Raw genomic sequence first — 20,565 nt, forward strand, 5'->3', positions numbered from 1 at the left:
GCAATCAAAGGCCTAAACACCAGTTAGTTATACAGCTTTGTGACTCGTCTCTGATCGGCGCCACAGACACACACACACACACACACACAGGGCAGTGAAGTGAGTGGGAGTGCATTGTTATCACCACCACACCACACCACCATAATACCACACCATTATATCCTTGGCTCCCCGTGTCGCCCTGCCGAGCCCCGCCAAGCCCTGCCCCGCCCCGCCGCTGCTAAGGTAAGAATTTCCCGTCTATCACCGTCAACATTAACCATAATTTCCATGGTTTTACAGATGTTTCCAGGTGATATTTGGACTAGGGTGTACAGGAGTAATGGAGGAGGAGGAGGTGGAGGGCAGAGAGGAACAGTGTGAGAGGGAGGGAAGAGGTGGAGAGGTACGGAGGAGAGACGAAAGAAAAAAACATTTCGGCCCAAAATCGACATCCTTTTCTTTTTTATTAATAGAGTTGGCATTGTTTTGATATTTGATTTAGTATTATAAAACTATAACAAGGACACCACAAAGATGACGCACCTGAAAGCGCGGCACACAGAGCGATACAACCTCAGCAGGATTCCCAGCGTGGTGCGAGGGACTAACAGTTAGCTCCCCTCTTAAGATTAACCTTACGCTTAGGTTTAAGCCTCCCCCAATCCCTCTGTATATTTTCAGAGTAACAACTACCATATCATTAAACTGTGCTTTACTATTTTGTTTATCACCCACCGCACACCACCTACAGGCCCACCCGTCTCCTACCCACTAACCCATCCACTACTTACTCAATCACATCCACCCATCCACTCAGTCATTCACCCATATCCACCAACTCACATCCACATACCCACAGGCGTAACTCCATCTATCCACCGACTGACGCTCACACACACACACACATCCACTTCCATTACCTCACCATCCAGCCACCCACTCAACCATATCCAGGACGCCCTGACCACCCTGAGTCTGCCCAGCTTGTCGGCCAGACACCGACAGACCCGGAGAAGTTTGGGAAGGGCCTGCTGCCCCACCCACGCCTACGCCAGATGCTGCCGCCCGACGCGCCTCGCCAGGTCCGTGCCACACGAAACCACAACCAGAAGACGCACCTGAAGGCGCCGCACAAAGAGCGATACCGCCTCAGCGCGATGCCCACCACGCTGTGAGTCACTAACAGTTAGTTCCTCTCTCTTACGTTTAGGTTTAAGCCTCCCCAAACCCACTGCATGTTTTCATTGTAACAACTGCCATACCAATAAGCCGTTTATCATTATAATCTTTTTATTACCCACCACGCACTACCTACAGGCTCACCCACCCATCTACCCATCCGTCTGGTACCCACTAACCCACTTGACACCTACCCACACTCATCCACTCATCATCCCATTTCTACCCAGTTTAAAGTTTAGATGTTGCTGGAGATCAAGTAAAGATGTCTCAGTTTGATTGATAATTCGGGAAAATTGTACCAAGTGGCAGTCAAAGGCCTAAACACCAGTTATACAATTTACAGTACTCGTCTCTCATCGGCGCCACACACACACACACACACACAGGGCAGTGAAGTGAGTGGGAGTGCATTGTTATCACCACCACACTACACCATCATAATACCACACCATGATATCCTTGGCTCAGTGTTTCGCCCTGCCGTGCCACGCGAAGCCCTGCCCCACCTCGCCGCTGACAAGGTAAGAATTTCCCGTCTCTCCCCATCAACATTAAGCATAATCTGCAGGGTTTTACAGATGTTTCCAGGTGATATTTAGACTCGGGTGTACAGGAGTAATAGAGGAGGAGGAGATGGAGGGGGAAGAGGAAGAGTGCGAGAGGGAGGAAAGAGGTGGAGAGGTACGGAGGAGAGGCGAAAAAAAAAAAAAAAAAAAAAAATTCGGCCCAAAATAGACATCGTTTTCTTTTTTTTTTTTTTTATTAATAGAGTTGGCATTGTTTTGATATTTGATTTAGTATTATAAAACTATAACAAGTTACAATTTGCAACAAAATCTGCAGTAGCCGTTGTTGTTGTTTGTGGATAAACATAACACTCGGTATTGTATTATTTTTCATTTTTCTTTTTGGCACGCCTAGGATTGATTTAGTATCTAATTTAAGACTTAAAAAAAATATAAGAAATATATCACCAGTAATGATATCCAATAAAACCTTGTCTAACAGCTCGTATTTTCAAATTTGATGTGGATCAGCTGGCGGATTTAAAAAAAAATATTTCTTTTATAGGGTGAGGAATGTGCGTTTTCTTTACTTATCTGTAAAGTAAAATAAACTTTTGTATTCAGAATATGTAATATAATCTAGTCTGGCTGTGTTTTCCATTTCGATATAATGATTTTTTTTTGGCCCCGTTTGTAAAATTTCGTGGAAGTTTTCTGGAGTTTTCATTATTATTACTGAGTTCAGTAATCTTCTTATATTCTGGGTGTTCGTTAAAATATGTTAGCTGAAAAAATATAATTAATTACGAAAAAAACAGAGAGAGAGAGAGAGAGAGAGAGAGAGAGAGAGAGAGAGAGAGAGAGAGAGAGAGAGAGAGAGAGAGAGAATAGAGGAAAACCTAAAGACCAAAACACAATTATATAATTACATATCAATTACTAACGAAATGACAACAATAATAACGATAATAGTAATAATAATAATAACAATAATAATGATAATAATAATAATAATAATAATAATATTAATAATAATTAATAATACTACTAAGTTAAGGTAATTCAGTATAATTTTTTAAAAAAGGTAGTCGTAGAACACACAAGGGGGAATAATATTCAAGATTTAATTCTTACTAACAGGGAGGAAGCAGTCACGCAGGTAGAGGTTGGAGGACAGCTAGGTAACAGTGACCATAGGGAAATTAGGTACAATTTAGAATGGGAAGAAACTTTTAGAAGCAAAAACACTAGTAAAATACCTGACTTTAGGAGAGCAGATTTTGAAGAATTAAAAAGGTACCTCCAAGGAGTGGACTGGCAAAGGATGCAGGGTGAGGTCAGGTCAGGGACGGAGTTCAGAGAGATAAGGCAGGATGAGAGAGGTGAGGTGAGGCGTGAGGGTGTAGGACAAAAGGAGGGAAGATGTGTCCGGAAGGGGCGGAGCAAAGAGGAAGGGGGGAGTGTGAGTGTGAGTGTGTTGGAATGTCAGGTCATGCTGAAATGAGAGAGGTGAGGTCAAGGCGAGTAGAGGAGGGAGTGGAGAGGATGGTAGGGGCCAAGATGAGGGGATTAGGTGAAGTAAATGTAGATGAATTGTATAAACATTTCGTAAAGTTCATACAGGTCAGTTAGCAAATATCTCGTATTGAGCAGTAAGATCACAGAAAAATTACCCTAAATGGATGACTGCTGGGTAAAACATTATATAGGGCGGAAGAGAAGTATATATATATATATATATATATATATATATATATATATATATATATATATATATATATATATATATATATATATATATATATATATATATATATATATATATATAAGAAATTAAGGTCAGGTGATGAAGTTTTAAGGTCACAATATAATGGATTAGTTAGAACAGTCAGGAAGTTAACGAGGAAAGCAAAGGGCAATTATGAATTAAAGGTAGCCAGGCGAAGACGGACCAGGACGAAGAATAAGGATACTATAGGTCCATTAAAGGCAGCAGATGGGGAGCTGGTTAGTTCTGGGGAGGAGATTAGTAAGATTCTGAATGAGTATTTTTTAACTGTCTTAACGCAGGAAAACATGCAGGATATGCCAGATAGTGAACAGGTGTTTAGAGCAGACGAGAATGAGAAGCTGACATATTTCCATAACTGAGGAGATAGTGGAACAGGAGATAGATAGGCTAAAAAAGTTCAAGTCACCAGGACCTGATGAAATATATCCCAGAGTACTTAAGGAATGCAAAGAGATTACTTTATTAGTGAGCCGTTAGTTTCTGTCTTTAGGAAATCACTTGAGTCGGGTGAGGTACCAGTAATGTGAAGGCAGGCTAATGTAGTACCCATCTCTAAGGAAGGAGATAAAACCTTAACTTCAGTTGTAGGTAAAATATTAGAGTCAATAATAGCAAGGAACATTAGGGAACATTTAGACAAACATGACTTGATAAATCAGTCACAGCATGGCTTCACGAAGGGGGAAGTCTTACCTGACAAACTTGTCAAGTTTTTACAGTAAAGTGTAGGAAGCAGCAGATAATGGTAATAGTTATGACATCTTATATCTGGTCTTTAGTAAAGCCTTTGACAAGGTACCCCATCAGAGGCTCCTGAGAGAGGTTAGGGCACACGGGATAGATGGGAGGGTGATAGGCTGGATAAGGTCATGGCTAAGCGACAGGCGACAGAGAGTTGTTTGTAATAAACGGCTCTAAATCCGAGTGGGGTGCCACAGGGATCATCAGTATTAGGGACATTGTTGTTTTTAATATAGTATACATCAATGACTTGGATAGTGGAATTAGTAGTGATGTTAGTAAATTTGCGGTTGACACAGATAGGTAAGATTAGGTTAGAATCGGATGCCATCGCCTTGCAGGCAGATTTAGATAAGATTTAGGAGTTATATAGCTCTGAACTCCGTCTTGAGAAACAGGTGAAATAGGGTACTAGGATTCATTTTTAGGAGTGTTAAAAGTAGAAGGCCGGAAGTGATATTAAAGTTTTATACTTGGCGCTCGCTGGTCAGACTTCGTGTAGACTACGCTGTGATTTAGGTCTCTATTAGATATATATAGATCAGTACAGAGGAGAATGACTAAAAGGATACAGGGGATGAGGAGTATTCATTACGAGGCGAGATTGAAGCTGTGTTAAATTTACATTCTTTAGAAAGATGTATTTTATATAGATCAGTACAGAGGAGAATGACTAAAAAGATACAGGGGATGAGGAGTATTCCTTACGAGGCGAGATTGAAGCTGTTAAATTTACATTCTTTAGAAAGATGTTATTTTAAGAGGGGACCTGATACTTTTATTAAAAAGTAAGTCTTTTTAAGTGGTATAAGCAAAATTGTTAGGATCAGCAACCAGGGTAGAGAACAAGAAATAATGGGTTCAAGCTTGAAAAATTTAGGTTTAGGTTTGGTTCTCAGAGTGGTAGATGAGTGGAACGGACTCGGTAAATCAAGTTTAACAACGTTAGTGCTACGACACTAGAGAGCTTTAAGAGAAGATTAGACAGGTTTATGGATGGATAGGGATAATAAATAGAAAATAGGTAGGTATATTTCATATAGGGACTGCCACGTGTAAGCCTGGTCGCTTCTTGCAGCTTCCCTTATTTCTTATGTTCTTATGTGTGTAGTCATGCACGTGGAGGCATCCCCACTCACTCACTCTGCTTCTTTCCACTTTGACCAAGAACGGTCTGAAGCAATCCACTCCAGCTGACGAGAATGGTGCCAGCATGGGGGTTACTCTCGGTCCTCAGGCAGGTGGTGTGTGTGGAATCCAGTAAGTGTGACGTAACATGCTCCCATCCTGCGTGAACTGTCAAGTAAAGTCCTCATGCACTCTTGTAGAATCAATTTTGTGATATGATGATCTCTCTCCGTATGAGCATGGAAATGGGATACCGACTTGTAGCAGGCAACGGTGCGTGGTCCAGCCGTCCACATGGAGTATAAAATCCACCCTCACCCATGAAGGGTTCCACGCGACAGATCGAATGTTTCCTCTGTAGTTTTTTTTCTTTGACTTTGACTTTAGGATGTTCATCTCCTCTTTGCACGTTGTGGTTTGAACAACTCTTAATATCACCATCTCAGCATGTTTGATCTGAAATGATGCAGTTGGTAAGTGATAAAACATCTCCCATGTCCTCCCGCCTGTAGCATCGGGGAACTTGAAAGACCGTCAGTCCTGGTAACTCCTCCAGCCAAGCCAACCAACTAGGACCTGTGGTGATTTAGGAGGGGGTCATCCATCCTTCCTTATCGGCTGCACTCGTCCTGAAAGATCTTCGCCTTCGCCTTAATTGATCATCGCCTTCGCCTTAATCATTACAGGACTGACCAGTCCAAGAGGGTCATGAACGGAGCTGCTCACCCTCAGTACTCCCCTCACAGCTAGTTGATTGACTGATCCCTTTCCAGATCCCGTTTTGTAGCCAGTGCGTCCTTACTCAGATCTATTCTTATTCTTGTCTCTCTCTGTAGGACACAGTACTGTACTATGTCTCCTTAAGGTTACTACTAACCCACTTAGCAGAAATCCTCTCTTTGTGAGCCAAAGATCGCGAGTAAATCTGGATGCCTTTTCGGTGGAGGGTACTGAAAGAAGTAAGTTGTCTACGTACAAGCCCCTCCATGTTCAGTAACTACTAGCTATGCGATATTCTTCCTCACAGTCGGTCAAAGTTCGTTGCAATGCGTAAGCAGCACAGGAGGGACTCCATACACACCCAAAAAGACATACCCGTCATTCGGTAGGCGCGCCGTACCCTCCTTAGGTTCCCATCTTTCCACCAAAGGAATCTCTTAAGGAGTCTCGGTGAAGAGGGGTCACGCCAGCTTGATGAGAAACATTGCCTTCACATCAGCCATCGCGGCAATCCGTTCACTTCGGAAACGCAGAAGGGCACCCACCAGTTTGCTATTTAGGTCAGGAACCTGCATCACTCAGTCTTTGAGGGAAACGTTGTTGTACTTCGCTGCGCAAACAAAGCCTTCACTTTCTCAGGTTTGTTTGGGTTCATGAGTGGATGGTGAGGCAGGCACCAGGTTACTCCTCGTGGTCCTTCACGTTCAGACGCTGGCATCGCTCTTTAACAGCAAGTGTTCTCTCTCTCCTGCATATCGTCGTCTGAAGTCCGAATCCCTAGCGAGGCGTCGTCTGTCCCTTCAAGCGTTTCTGCGCCATCTCGTTGTTGTTGTTTGGCAGATCCGGTTCTTCATCTCAAAATGGTGTGGGTAATTCGTAATGGCCGGCTACCGCTCTGGTGGTAGATGTCCATAGTTGCAACACTTACTTGTCTTCCAGCAACATGCGAGTTCTCACCCGCTGAATGTCACGTGCCTCTTCACCCTCCCAGAGTTTTCGTACTAAAGACATCGCCGGGCATTCGCGGGCTATCCCCATACTTGCGTCTTGGCTCCCTGATTCTGCTCGGTGCTTACAACCACCCCGTTGGGTTGGAGACACGAGATGGCATCTGGGAAGCGAGAGAGCAGCGAATAACTGAGAATTCGCGAGGAGAATTTTGTGAATAATTAATTACTACTGTAAATTACGCACGAAATAAAACTTCACCTCACTTCATATTATGGTTTTCACATTAAAGGCAACTTGAACTTAACCTGTTCCCCCTGCCCATTACCCTGCTATATTACGTTGCATACCACAAAGTTTTCAAGCTGAACTAACAAACCCATACTACTTATCCATACATACACTCTTGGTTTCTCCATCAGTTTGCTGATCAGCCCCGTCCTCTTTGCCTCTCCAGTCCCTACTAGCTAGTAAAGGAGGCGGCTTCTGATAAAGTGGTGAAGGTTAAACGTTTAAGATGGCAACCCACGAGGACGACACGGTGCGAACGTTGAAGACTGCTCGTCAGCAACATATTGAGCAATTAATTAATTATTTTCATCCACCTCAAACGTTCGCACCTTCCTGTCGTCCTCGCGGATTGCTTCTGTTTGCCGCAGAAGCAAGCGTCCCTCCTTCACCTCGCTAGGACTGAGAAAATAAGAGAGGACGGCTGGTCAGCAAACATTAACATGGAACGCGGCGTCCGCCGCTCTTCACCCAGGTTGCTCAGACAGACAGCGGAGGAGGACTGGAAGGGCAGCGACTCCCGGAACATGGACACCTCTAGGCGACGATCACAACACCGCTCACACGCCTGGCTGGGTAACAAGTCATGTTAGGCTGAGAAAACTAGCAATGATAGGGAAAGAGGTGGGGAAAGAAATCGATTTTAAATAAGTCTTTGGTAAGCAAGCGGCTGTGGTTCGTAAACACCGTTTGAGAGGACAGACTAGGTCCCAGGGGAGGAGAAGAGGGAGAGAGAAAAGAATGACGGTGTAAGTGCTCTGTACAGAGGATGGAAGGTGAAGCAGAGAATCGACAATACTAAGAGAGAGAGAGAGAGAGAGAGAGAGAGAGAGAGAGAGAGAGAGAGAGAGAGAGAGAGAGAGAGAGAGAGAGAGAGAGAGAGAGAGAAATATTAACAAAAATAACAAACAATTTCCCTACGTCTCCTCGGTGCATTTTCGGTGGAATTTAAAAGCAGCACGACCACGCCGCCGGTTGTGTTGCTGTGATGCTAGTAATGACTGGCGGGGAACACAAAGGAAGAACGAAAAGCAGGAAACGTCTCTCTCTCTCTCTCTCTCTCTCTCTCTCTCTCTCTCTCTCTCTCTCTCTCTCTCTCTCTCTCTCTCTCTCTCTCTCTCTCTCTCTCTCTCTCTCAGTATTGTCGATTCTCTGCTTCACCTTCCATCCTCTGTACAGAGCACTTACACCGTCATTCTTTTCTCTCTCCCTCTTCTCCTCCCCTGGGACCTAGTCTGTCCTCTCAAACAGTGTTTACGAACCACAGCCGCTTGCTTACCAAAGACTTACTTAATCGACAATACCGAGAGAGAGAGAGAGAGAGAGAGAGAGAGAGAGAGAGAGAGAGAGAGAGAGAGAGAGAGAGAGAGAGAGAGAGAGAGAGAGAGAGAGAGACTGCAGTGATAAGAATCTTGAAAATTTGTTTTTTCATTACGTAAAAATTATCATTCGATACTCTGAATTGAGTGAAAGAACGAAGGTCACAACTCAGAGTAAAGAAAATTTAAATTACCAGTAACGGTAATATGTGAAACTCAGTAAATGAGAAAGGAGACAGGGTGAGAAAGGAGACAGGGTTGCAAGGAAGCAATGGGAGGGAACCGAAGCCCATATTGCCCTAAAGAAAAATAGGCTGTCAGTACACATCACTTCCCATCATTAATCATCATTCCCTCACAACACGTCATATCCATTACTCCCATCACTAATCATCACGCCATTATCCAACCTCCCGTGACCTCCATCACTCCAGCACCCATCATTGACAATCACATTACCTCTGCTCCTCCACCACTGTCACTCTCACACCCCCCGCCACCTCCAGCACCATGCGTCAACCTTTTCTTCACTCACTGAATAATATCACCACCATCCTCATCTATCGCCACCTTTCTCCCCTCATCATCACCAGTCATTCACATTATTACCTTTACCGCATGTACAGGAAGCTTCAGACTTCCAACCAATCATATTTACGCCTCCTAATAAACTTGGAGTTGACATGGTAAGAGGCTAGAAATATTGGTGGAAATAGAGGTAAAGAAAGTGCGTTTCATTTTGAAGCCGACTGTACCTTGTGTGTATCACTGTACCATTCATTATCTCTCACTACCTTTGTGTAACCACCACCACATCAAGAAAACATTTCACCACTGCAGCCTGACATCACTACCACATCACACCATAATATAACTAATGATCAGCAATATTTGTGGCTAAAACTGTAGGTTAATAATACTCAGCACTCATTACTACCAAGGGACAGAACACCATCCAGTAGATATTCCTAATCCTAAATGACAGCTGCTAGAAAAGAGCCGTAGTGTGTGAGGAAATTAACATGATTATCGGAGCGAAAAAAAAAAAAAAAAAAAACGGAGAGAAAAAGAAGACAGCAATAAGTCAATGAAAAAGGTAAAAAAAAAAAAAAAAAAAGTAAAACACAGCACACAGGTGAAAGTTAACTGAAAGATACCACGGCAAGGATGGAGATGGGGGGTGGTAGACTTGCAAGGGGAGAGAATAATAAATCTAGGCACAGGAATAGGGAAAGATTATATATAATGTCCACGGTTTTGCTGAAAATTGTCATTCTTTCGGAAAATTGCGATTATTTTTTCAAAAAAAAAACATCGCTTGCGGAATAACGAATGAACTGCTACACATCACCTGTTACAGGATAAAAGACAGCAGCAGCAGTTGTGGCTGTAGGGTGCCAGGGTGCCATGACAGCGACGCATGTGGGAATGCAACGGCGAGGACTGCAATGAAGTTCGACAGGTAACTGAAAAAAAAATGGAACGTCAAAAGAGAAAACCAAAAATAGTAGAAAACAATAAGCAAATACACAATACTCGTCAAACACACACACACACACACACACACACACACACACACACACATTATTCTATCAGCATCTTGTTCTCTCTTCAAAGCCTTAAAAATTAAAACAACCTGGAGTGAAAAGAGAAGGGAAAATGGAGAAAAAGGTTGAAAAAAAAAACATGAAAGTCTGGTTGGAATCTGAAACCGAACAAAAAATGTACAAGAAATTTACACAATCATAAAATGCATAAATATGAAAGCTTTTAAATCTTTGTAAAGTTACAGTAACTCAAAAGAAAAGAGAGAGAGAGAGAGAGAGAGAGAGAGAGAGAGAGAGAGAGAGAGAGAGAGAGAGAGAGAGAGAGAGAGAGAGAGAGAGAGAGAGAGAGAGAGAAAATTTGGGCTGCATGTCTTGAAACTCACCAATAAATAAAGCTGACGGGGAGAGGTGGCGGCGAGTGACGAGGGGCAGGACAAGGACCACCAAGACAAAAGAGAAAGGAATGATGAAGTAGTAAAAGAAAAAGAATGAGGAAGTAGTATGTGAGGTATCGTCCCTAGCTATCGCCTGACAAGCCAATTTCCGCTTTGCACTCCGATGCCAAGGATTCTTAACTTTTTCACTGCTATTTGGCACACTGAGACATCTCTTCTTGTTTGACAGCCGCCTCCAAACATTATACTGGGTAGAAATTACAGAACATACTCTTTAATCCCCTCGTTTCTTGTACACGCTCACAGATATTTCATACATTGTTTCTAGTGCTGTGAATTGTTGTATGTTGCAGTGAAAATTAATTAATAAGCGAGCAGTTACTGATCTCCCTGAACAAGAGAACGAGGTGAGGTGTGTGAAAAATCTCAGTCATACATATAGAGAGGCGATCATGAAGAGGGAGCAGATATATTCTCCCTGACCTCCTCCTACATGGAAAACAGGATGAGATGAGTGGTTTAAGAAAAATCCCAAGCTTACTCACTGATCAGAATGCCATGAACTCTACGCTTTTCCTGAGGTGCATACATATATAGCTCGCTTTGGTCTAACACGTGATCTCCAAGACCGTGGTGGTGAACATTACACGCAGATATTGTTCTCTCGGTATCTTGCTCTCTTGCTTTAACGCTTTAGAATTTATTCAAGAAAAATAAATGGAAGCTGAGAGAAAGGAAATGGGGACAAGAAAAGCATGAGAAAAAAATAAAATCACGTAAATAAACACGATATTTTTAGATAATTTATTCCAAAACGAGAGAGAGAGAGAGAGAGAGAGAGAGAGAGAGAGAGAGAGAGAGAGAGAGAGAGAGAGAGAGAGAGAGAGAGAGAGAGAGTGGTGAAAGTGTGGTGAAAAGAAAGAGAAAGGGGAAGCGAAAGACGACAGCCTAAACGAGCGGTGAGGAATACAGGAGAAAAAGAGGGGGAAAAAAAAAACCCTTTGGGACGCAAGGCTCACCAATAAAGTTGACGCAGCATCAACAGGGACGGTGGTGGCGTGTGGTGAGGTGGCGAGGAGCTGGACGAGGACCATCACGACTGAAAAGCAAAAGGATGAAGAAGTAAAAGGAGACGACGATATGTGTAAGTTCATGCAGAAAAGGAAGCAGAAAACTCAGGGACAAGAAAAGGTGGAGGCTGACAAAGAGGACGTGGATAACGAGAGAAAATGTTAAGACTGCAACGACGCGCTCCCCGTCACCCACCACCCTTCCCACCCTCCTAACACACACACACACACACACACACACAACCACACACACAACCACATTCCTTCACTAAATACTGTCCCCACCCCACCACACACAAGTCTTCTGTCCACTAGCCAGAACACACACACACACACACACACATTTCCTCTCACCACTGCAACGCACGCAAGCATACGACTCACAAACCGAGTCTCTTGAAACTAGAAGTGCAACAGGAATAAAAGCGGAAGACGAGAATAACAAAGCGTTGAGGAAGGGAAAGATGAACAGGCAATCTGTAAAGGGGGAGAAAGCAACATTAATAAAGATTTACTGAATCTCTAAAGTTTGCCTCCAGTGACTTACGGTGAAATTAGGAACTTTTGTGTGTGTTTTCGAACACTCACCCACTTTCCAATTGGTCTTAAAATCATGGTTTCCAGGAAAATCTATGAAAAATGTATATAGTGCAAGAATTTAAAAATAGCAACAGAAATCAACGGACTGTTCCATTGCCTTAGAATACAAGATGAACAAGACAACAACACAAGTGCAGAGGCAGCCGAGAAATTGTGGCTGGATGGTTGAAGTGCATAAAAGAAGGGAACAAACGAATGAGGACAGCAGTTTACATGAGGAAAGAGAATGAAACACGAACAAGGAGCGAGAGAAGGATGAAGCGCATCAAGTGTTAACCAAACAAAACTTAATATCACGTTAAGTTTATAATCTCTTAAAATCCTGTTTCTTAAGAACCGCTGATAACACTAAACAATATATACACGAGCGAGCAAATGTGGCTATTGAATTTTAATACAACTTGCGATGAGAGCTGTAAAACTCATCCCCGACACACACACACACAAAATAAATAAATAAATAAAATAAAATAAATAATAATAATAATAATAAAATAAAAATAATATATGTAGATAAATAAATATGCAAATAATATATGTAGATAAATAAATATGCAAACTATTTAATAATAAAACAGCGAGGTCACAACCCCTCGGGTTACATCCCGTACCTACTTGCTGCTAGGTGAACAGGGACTACACATTAAGAGGCTCGCCCATTTGCCTCGTCGCTCCCGGGATTCGAACCCAGGCCTTCTTGGTTGTGAGCCGAGCGTGCTAACAACCACTACACTACGCGGCGTGTGTGTGTGTGTGTGTGTGATACAAGGAAGAATAGAAAAATACGAGAAAAATTAAGAAAATCCAAATAAAATGTGGAAGAGGAAAATACACACGTACAAACACACAAAATAAACAAAATAGAATAAGAAATAATAATGTGAATAAAAAGCACGAGAAGAAAAGAAAAGAGAAAACAGACGACAAAATATTGCAACGAAGGAAAAAAAAAAGTCACCGTACAAGAGCGAGTAGCAGTACACTAGGCGGAGGAAGAGAAAGGGGAAGAACAGAAAACGGGAAGGAGAGGGATACTGCAGAAACCCGCTCGCCACGCCACACGTCGTCGTCGTCGTCGTCGCCGCCGCCGCTCACCACAGCCACACGCACTGCCAACTTTCATGTCTCCTTGTTCCGGTTTCCTGTTACAAACCAAAGAAATTTGTGTAATCTATTGCTCAATTTTCTGTGTTAACAAGAACTATACCAAATGTTTGAATAAGGATCGCAAGAGTTGAAGCTCCTATTATTATATTTGGTAAACAGGTGGTATACGTATCACAACCATCTAAAAGCGTTCATTCGTTATTGTTGTTGTTCCGTAATCCTCGTCAATAACAAATAACTGACTGCCTAATTATTTCAAGGACTTGAAAACTTGCACCGAGGCAGCAATGGAGTAAATATACTAGCAGCTTTTGGAAGTGAAAAGAAATTACAAAGATCTGTATAATTTATCACACGCACGAGTAAGCGATAACAGAAAATTGAAAGGGAATCGACGAGAGGCAGACGCTGACAGAGAAAGAAAGACAGACAAGAGATAAAGATAAACAGAAAGGGGCGAGGCACAGACAGACAGACGGACAGACAGAGAAGGTGGCGGCGGATGAAAAAAAAAAAAAAAGGAAGGCGCAAAGGTGGGGATCATAACAGAGGGTTAGTTAAAGAAAGAAAAGAGGGAAAGGGAAAGAGAAACATTCAGGGCAGAAGTTGGAAGCGCGAAGAGGATGATGAAAAACATATCAGCGAGACGTACGTCGCGTATATTGCCAGTATTCAAGGAAGTTTTAACATTAACAAGCATCACGTTAATTATAATATTTTAAACCATGAATCACCAGAAGGACGATTTACGATTAATTCCGAAATAGTTGGGAGGCAATTCTAGGAGGAAGGGAGGGAGGGAGGGAAACGAGGAGGAGGACGAGGAGGTGGAGGGACGAGGAGAGAAAGTAAGGAAGTAGAAGAGGAGGATGGGGATGGAGGCGTGGAGAAAAGGAAGTAACTAGTTAACGAGTAAAGGAGGAAACACATGAATCAGGGGGAAACGAGGGACCGAATGACCCTTGAAGAGCTTGTATCCTGTAATAATAATAATAATAATAATAATAATAATAATAATTATTATTATTATTAGTAGTAGTAGTAGTAGTAGTAATACCAGCTAATACCACCAAATTACCATGAAAAGAAGCGATAATGAAGCCCAGTACATCTAACTTAGCCATCTAACATTCCCTTACTCCCCTCCCCACCCTCTCCTCCTTCCACGATGCACAACTCTCCATCCACCAGTGAAGGAAATAAATCTCTGAAGAGGGAGGGAGGAAAGGAGAGAGAGAAGTGGTAGACAGGAGGCAGCAAACGAACAAGAGAACGAAATTTATCATCTTGACGTTTAGAGCGGAGGGAGGGAGAAGGAAAACGGTGGAATGCTGCAAGAAACCAACTGACAGGCAAAGAAAGAACAGTGGAGGAGGAGGAAGGAGAGAGGAAAGCAGCAAGAAGTAACAGAGGCCAGCAGGGGGTAGAGTCTGAGGAAGGAGGCACGGGTGGAGGCAGGGAAGGTGGCAGGGGGCAGGATGGAAAGAAGATGAAGGGTAATAATTGTAAACCTATTGGAAAAATTATCAATGTTCACGTGATACTGGGAATACTACCAAATATTTTAAAATCTCACTACTGATGCAGGAACAAATTAACTTGAGAAGAGGCAAGAGGGAAGATAGAGAAGTACATAAAGGAGTGGGAGGGTGCAAAACGAGGAACGAGCGAAGGGTGGAGGAAGAGAACAAGTAAACAGTGAGGGAGGAGGAGAAAATGCCAACGAGTGGAGAAGCGAGGGAGAAAACAAGTAAACTGGTGATGATGGAGGGACGTAAAGAGTCTGAGTACCATTACCAACATTTAAAAAAATAAAATAGATATACGTGTATCTTTGAAATATGAAAATAAAACTTACCCATAAAAATCATGAAAACTACATAAAAACTGTTTAAGAACTACATCCAACTTGGAAATATGAAACAAAAACTTATCAAACTTATCTATAAACATCATGAAAACTAACACACACACACACACACACACACACACACACACACACGCTTGCAACGAGATAAGCAAACTTCCACTGTTTAATACAAGGCTTGAAACTCACCTGAACAAGACGTTGCAATGACACCGGATCGACAGTGACAGTGTGGCGTGTGTGTGTCCTTGTTCGTGTGGAGAGGAGTGGTGGAGGACAAGATAAAAGATGAGAACGAGGAGAAAGAAAACTAAAATCGAGAAGCGTTGAATCAGCAGAAAAAGGAAGAGGAATGTGAGCCCCATCTGCAGATGTAAGGTGAGGAACACAAAGCCAGCGGAGAGGGCGAGGATGATGATAACGATAACGATGGAAAGGCAACGAGGAGGAAGAGGGACACGAGGACAAGCGTTAAAAAAGACTAAAGGGGGAAAAGAAAGGAGGAGCAGGAGCAGCAGCAGCCAAAGGAAGCTACACCACCGCTCCTCGCCACCACGACACACACACTGAAAAATGGGAAGTCCCTCAGGCTCGACCCTTCATCGCCTCGAGCTCACGTCTCGAAACCTAAGAAAGTTCGAACAGCAAAAATAGCAATCCCATCTTTTCTGAAACGTACTCTGACCTGTACCGAAAACCTTGTACTGTGCCTGTACATCAGTCGCAGTTTAACAGTTTATTAAAGAAAGGTTGGTTACAAAACAGTGCATAGGGGCGCACGAACATAGGTTGGGGATTAATAACACTACAGAAAAAAAAAAAAAATAAATAAATAAAAGCGCTGCAAGAGAACTGGGCACTCAGGCTTGTTATTTTTGTATTGTGGTTTATGAAATGTTACGGGGGATGTTCATTTTATTTTTGTGTTATATATAATTGTATATTACAATAGTTAAGTTTTTGTTATTATTAACGACTTAATGATGTGATATGAGGAATATTTATGACTCCATGTTACAGGCTATTGTAATGTGAAACTTCATTGATGATTTATTACCAATTACCGTTGTATTATTTTGTTAGGATGGGGGAGATGACCTTATCGCTGCCGATTCCATTAACAAACATATGCTGCTGCTGCTGCCACTACTACTACTATTACTGCTACTACTACTACTACTACTACTACTACTACTACTACTACCGATATTACTAACACCATCATCACCACCATTACTACTACTACTACTACTACTACTACTACTACTACTACTATTACTACTACTACACTACTATTATTATCAATATTACTACCACCACCACCACCACCATCACTACTACTACTACTATTACTACTACTACTATTATCAATATTACCATCACCACCACCATCACTACTACTACTACTACTACTACTACTACTGGTTCTAGGGTGATTCGTCCCCGGGTGAAATGTCCCGGTTGCTTCATCCCCGGGGTATTCATCCCTGGAGGATTGGAACCCTAGGGTTATTTGTCCCCTAGGGTGATTCGTTCCCTTGGCTGTATTTTTGTCGCGTTAGTTACGAAACTCCATTACTACGACAAGATCCGACCATCAATGTGTGTGTGTGTGTGTGTGTGTTTGTGATGTTGTGTGAGTGTGTTGTTCGAATCATGATTTGATACATCAGGTTGTTAGCTTGACTACCGTTCACTGGTTCGGTTTTCTATTTTCACTTTTCAGTACGTGGGCCACCACAGTCAGAGCAGCATGCCGCACACAATCCCATCAAGGCGTGGCAGGGAAAAGCTTGTTGATGATCTTAACTTCATCTACGCTGCACAGAAGAAAAACGCCGATGGAACCAAGCAATACTGGCGATGTGAGGCTACTGCATGCAAGGCTCTTGTTCACACAACAGTAGGGGATGAAACCTTCACTATCGTGAAAGTGCGAACGGGCACAATCATTCCACGACTGCTGCGGCTGTGAAGTCGAGGGAGGCCATGGGCGAGCTGAAAGCTGATGCTACTTCTACTCAAGAATGTTCTCGTGCTTTGGTGGCTAACGTTTTGTCAAAAGTGGATGAACATTCACTGGCTCATGTGCCGTCGACATCTACTACGAGCCGCTACGTGCGGCAGTGACGACAGGACGCTCAACAAGCTCCTCCAATTCCCCTGACTCGCACTGGCTATGTTATTCCTGAAGAGTACACCAAGTTAACAGTCGGGAAAGATGTTTTTTATTTCATTTTTTTCTTTATTCTTCAAGTTTCTTTTTTTTTACACACACTATATACATAAATTCAGGAACATATATTCTCTTTTTTTTTTTTTTTCTTTATTTCATCCTCTTGAACAAGCTACGGTTTTCACACTTATATACATAATTTTATTATAAAATATTCTTCTTTTTTTTTTTTTTTTTTATCTTTTTAGCGTTTTTTTATTTAATGATTTTCTTCACATATCTTTTTGACATTTCTTCGTATTTTCGTTTTCCTTCGTGTAATTTCATTCTCTTGGATGAATCCATCCATAATTGTTACATTTTTTTTTTCTTTGCATTTTTTTTACAAACACGTCCGTTTTACATTTGTTTTTCTTGCCGCATGAAAAGCAAGGCTCAAGTTTATGTAGGAAAAAAAGTTAATTTATCCTCTCCATCAAATTAACTTTTTCACACATGCTTCAATAATTTTACTACATTTTTTTTCATTTTTCTTTTTTGTCCTTTTCAAGTTCCGTTTTTCCCATTGATATACATAACCTTACTAATTTTTTTATTTCTTTTTTTTTCTGTTTTATTTTTTTACGTTACGGTTTTCACACACATACATAATTGTATTACAATATCTTGTTTTTCTTCTTTATTATTTTTTTTATTCACATTTTCACGTTTTTATTTTTTCATTCTCTTGAAAGATATATTTTTCACATATTTCACATTTTCTTTTCCTTGTTTTCCCTCTGGGACAAATCCCGCTGTTCACACAAACATCCACATTGCGTATTTATTTCCTTTATTTTTTCACAAATGCATCCATTATTTTGGTTTATATTTTGTTGGTTTTTCTTTTCCTGTTTTAATTCTTTTTGGGGAACGTTTTTCACACACATATGTAAAATTTTTATACATTATTTTCTTTTTTTCGTGTTTTTTTTTTTTTTATTTCACAGAGAAAATGTTCTTCCTGCGTGACAAGCAAGGCTCAGATTCTTCTAGGAAAACACACAATTAATCCTCTTCTTCACGCTGTCTTTCTTTTTTTTTTTTCATTTATTTCACAGAGAAAATGTTCTTCCTGCGTGACAAGCAAGGCTCAGATTCTTCTAGGAAAACACACAATTAATCCTCTTCTTCACGCTGTCTTTCTTTTTTTTTTTTTCATTTATTTCACAGAGAAAATGTTCTTCCTGCGTGACAAGCAAGGCTCAGATTCTTGCAGGAAAACACACAATTCATCTTCTTCTTCACGCTGTCTTTCTTTTTCACACAGGCATCCTTAATTTTACTGCATATCTTATTGTTTTTATTTTTTTCTTTTTTTTTTGTAATTTTCAGGTTTTGTTTTCCATACATAATTTTACTACCTTCTCCTTTTTTCCTATTTTTTTTTGTTTTGTTTTTGTTTTATCCTCTTGATCAAGTTACGCTTTCCACACAAACATCGATAATATTATTACAGCACGTATTTTACTTTTTCTTTGAATTTTTTTTTTTTTTTTTTAACTCTAAGTTACGTTTTTCATTCTTTTTAACTTGTGTTATCTTATATTTATTTCTTTTCTTTATTTTTTTCATGATCAAGTTTTTTCTTTCACACATGATATATGCATATTTTTCTTCAACGTTTTTCTTTCCTTTCTTTCATCCTCCTGAGCAAGTTACGGTTTTTATAATTATGCACATAATTGTATGAGAGAGAGAGAGAGAGAGAGAGAGAGAGAGAGAGAGAGAGAGAGAGAGAGAGAGAGAGAGAGAGAGAGAGAGAGAGAGAGAGAGAGAGAGAGAGAATGTTTATACTTCACTAAGTACACATGTATGTACTGTGATGTCCAGGTAACAAAAGCCAAAAGACAAGGAGTCCGTGCACCACAACATTTGGTTCTCTTGCGCAACACAAGAGAGCCATGAAAGCAAGGGTGGACTTTGCCGCGGCACAGGCAGCGTCACATCTCAGGCCTGGGCACACAGAGAGCAATGTCTACAGCGACACTGGCACACCTGTCTCAGCAAACACTTTGAGACGCCTGCATGTACTGGATGGCACGATGAAACACCCGCCAAGAGAAAAGTGCGAGGCACGCAGCCAGCAGAGCGAGGGGCAGGCGCCGTTTTCTGGAGATGCAGACATTTGCACTCTTGCTCACACGTCCTTCACATTCATCAACAGCTTTTCATACTTTTTGTTGTTGTTTATAGATAAATGCTCTATGATCGACACTGACCCTTTTTTTTTTTTCTATCAAAATAAAAAAAAAACATTTAAGAAAATATTTTCATACGAATAAAAAAGTTTTCTAATAATTATTCTAATAAATATTAATTTTACGACGACTTGTTAAAGAAGTAGTTATTGACAGACCTAGAAAAAATGCTCCCCTGCATGACGAACTACTTCAAACACTGACTGAATTAAAATGTTGAAGAGTTATGTTGCAATTAGCAAGACCATCTTCTATTTTACATATTTTTATTTTTCTATTTTTTTCTTTTACATAAATCTGGTTGTAACTCCTCATGAACATGTTTCACGACAGTACGCATCTACACAAAAAGTATCATTAAGCTACAGTGATATTTAGTGACGTGAAAACAATACGGGGAAATACCCCAACCTTACACCCACTATTATGGGTCCTCGTGGCCCAGTGGGTAGAGTGATGGACTTTGGAGTTTTGAGTGAGGGACGCCGGGGTTCAAACCCCACTCAGAACTCACAAGTCAGAACTCACAAGAAACTTCAAGGGCATCCTCTCCATCGCCACGTGTGCCTAACAAGCACACAACACCACGTGGTGATGGAGCTTCGTCACCACGTGGGCCTAACAAACACACAATAGGTGACGGAGCTGCCCACGGGAGGTGAGAGAGCAACACCTCCCTGTGCCTCCCACGGGAGGTGAGAGCTGCAAGGGGCAATATATTATCAAATAATAATATTATTATTATCATACCCATTAATACTTCTACTACCCATTAATACTTCTACTACCACTACTACTGCTACTACCACTACTGCTACTATGTTTACAACCACCCTACCCTCGCTAGAGGTAGGGTAGATGATTTTTCTTTTTTCTTTATATTTTTCACATATGAATCCGTTATTTTGTAGTAGTAGTAGTAGTAGTAGTAGTAGTAGTGGTAGTAGTAGTAGAAGT

The 20,565-nt window shown here is 41.4% G+C and overlaps 2 long non-coding RNA genes across 3 annotated transcripts in view; one reads left to right on the forward strand and one right to left on the reverse strand.

Annotated features, from left to right (window-relative positions):
* The first annotated feature begins 1,647 nt into the window (after positions 1–1,647).
* The window catches only part of LOC135098436 (uncharacterized), a 51,447-nt gene continuing 32,529 nt past the window's right edge, over positions 1,648–20,565 (forward strand). Inside the window, exons 1-2 of the long non-coding RNA XR_010266994.1 lie at positions 1,648–1,685; positions 5,372–5,463. This is a non-coding gene — a long non-coding RNA (uncharacterized LOC135098436). The remainder of the gene's footprint in view (positions 1,686–5,371; positions 5,464–20,565) is intronic.
* LOC135098434 (uncharacterized) lies at positions 6,785–15,992 on the reverse strand. 2 transcript variants are annotated; one of them, XR_010266991.1, is made up of 5 exons: positions 15,382–15,992; positions 11,568–11,647; positions 9,958–10,072; positions 7,402–7,855; positions 6,785–7,162 (listed from the first exon to the last, which is right to left on the reverse strand). It is a non-coding gene; the product is annotated as an uncharacterized LOC135098434 (long non-coding RNA). The 2 variants fall into 2 exon arrangements; XR_010266992.1 differs by having other exon boundaries at positions 7,402–7,859.

This window comes from Scylla paramamosain, unplaced genomic scaffold (assembly GCF_035594125.1).
Source record: "Scylla paramamosain isolate STU-SP2022 unplaced genomic scaffold, ASM3559412v1 Contig62, whole genome shotgun sequence".
Taxonomy (NCBI): domain Eukaryota; kingdom Metazoa; phylum Arthropoda; class Malacostraca; order Decapoda; family Portunidae; genus Scylla; species Scylla paramamosain.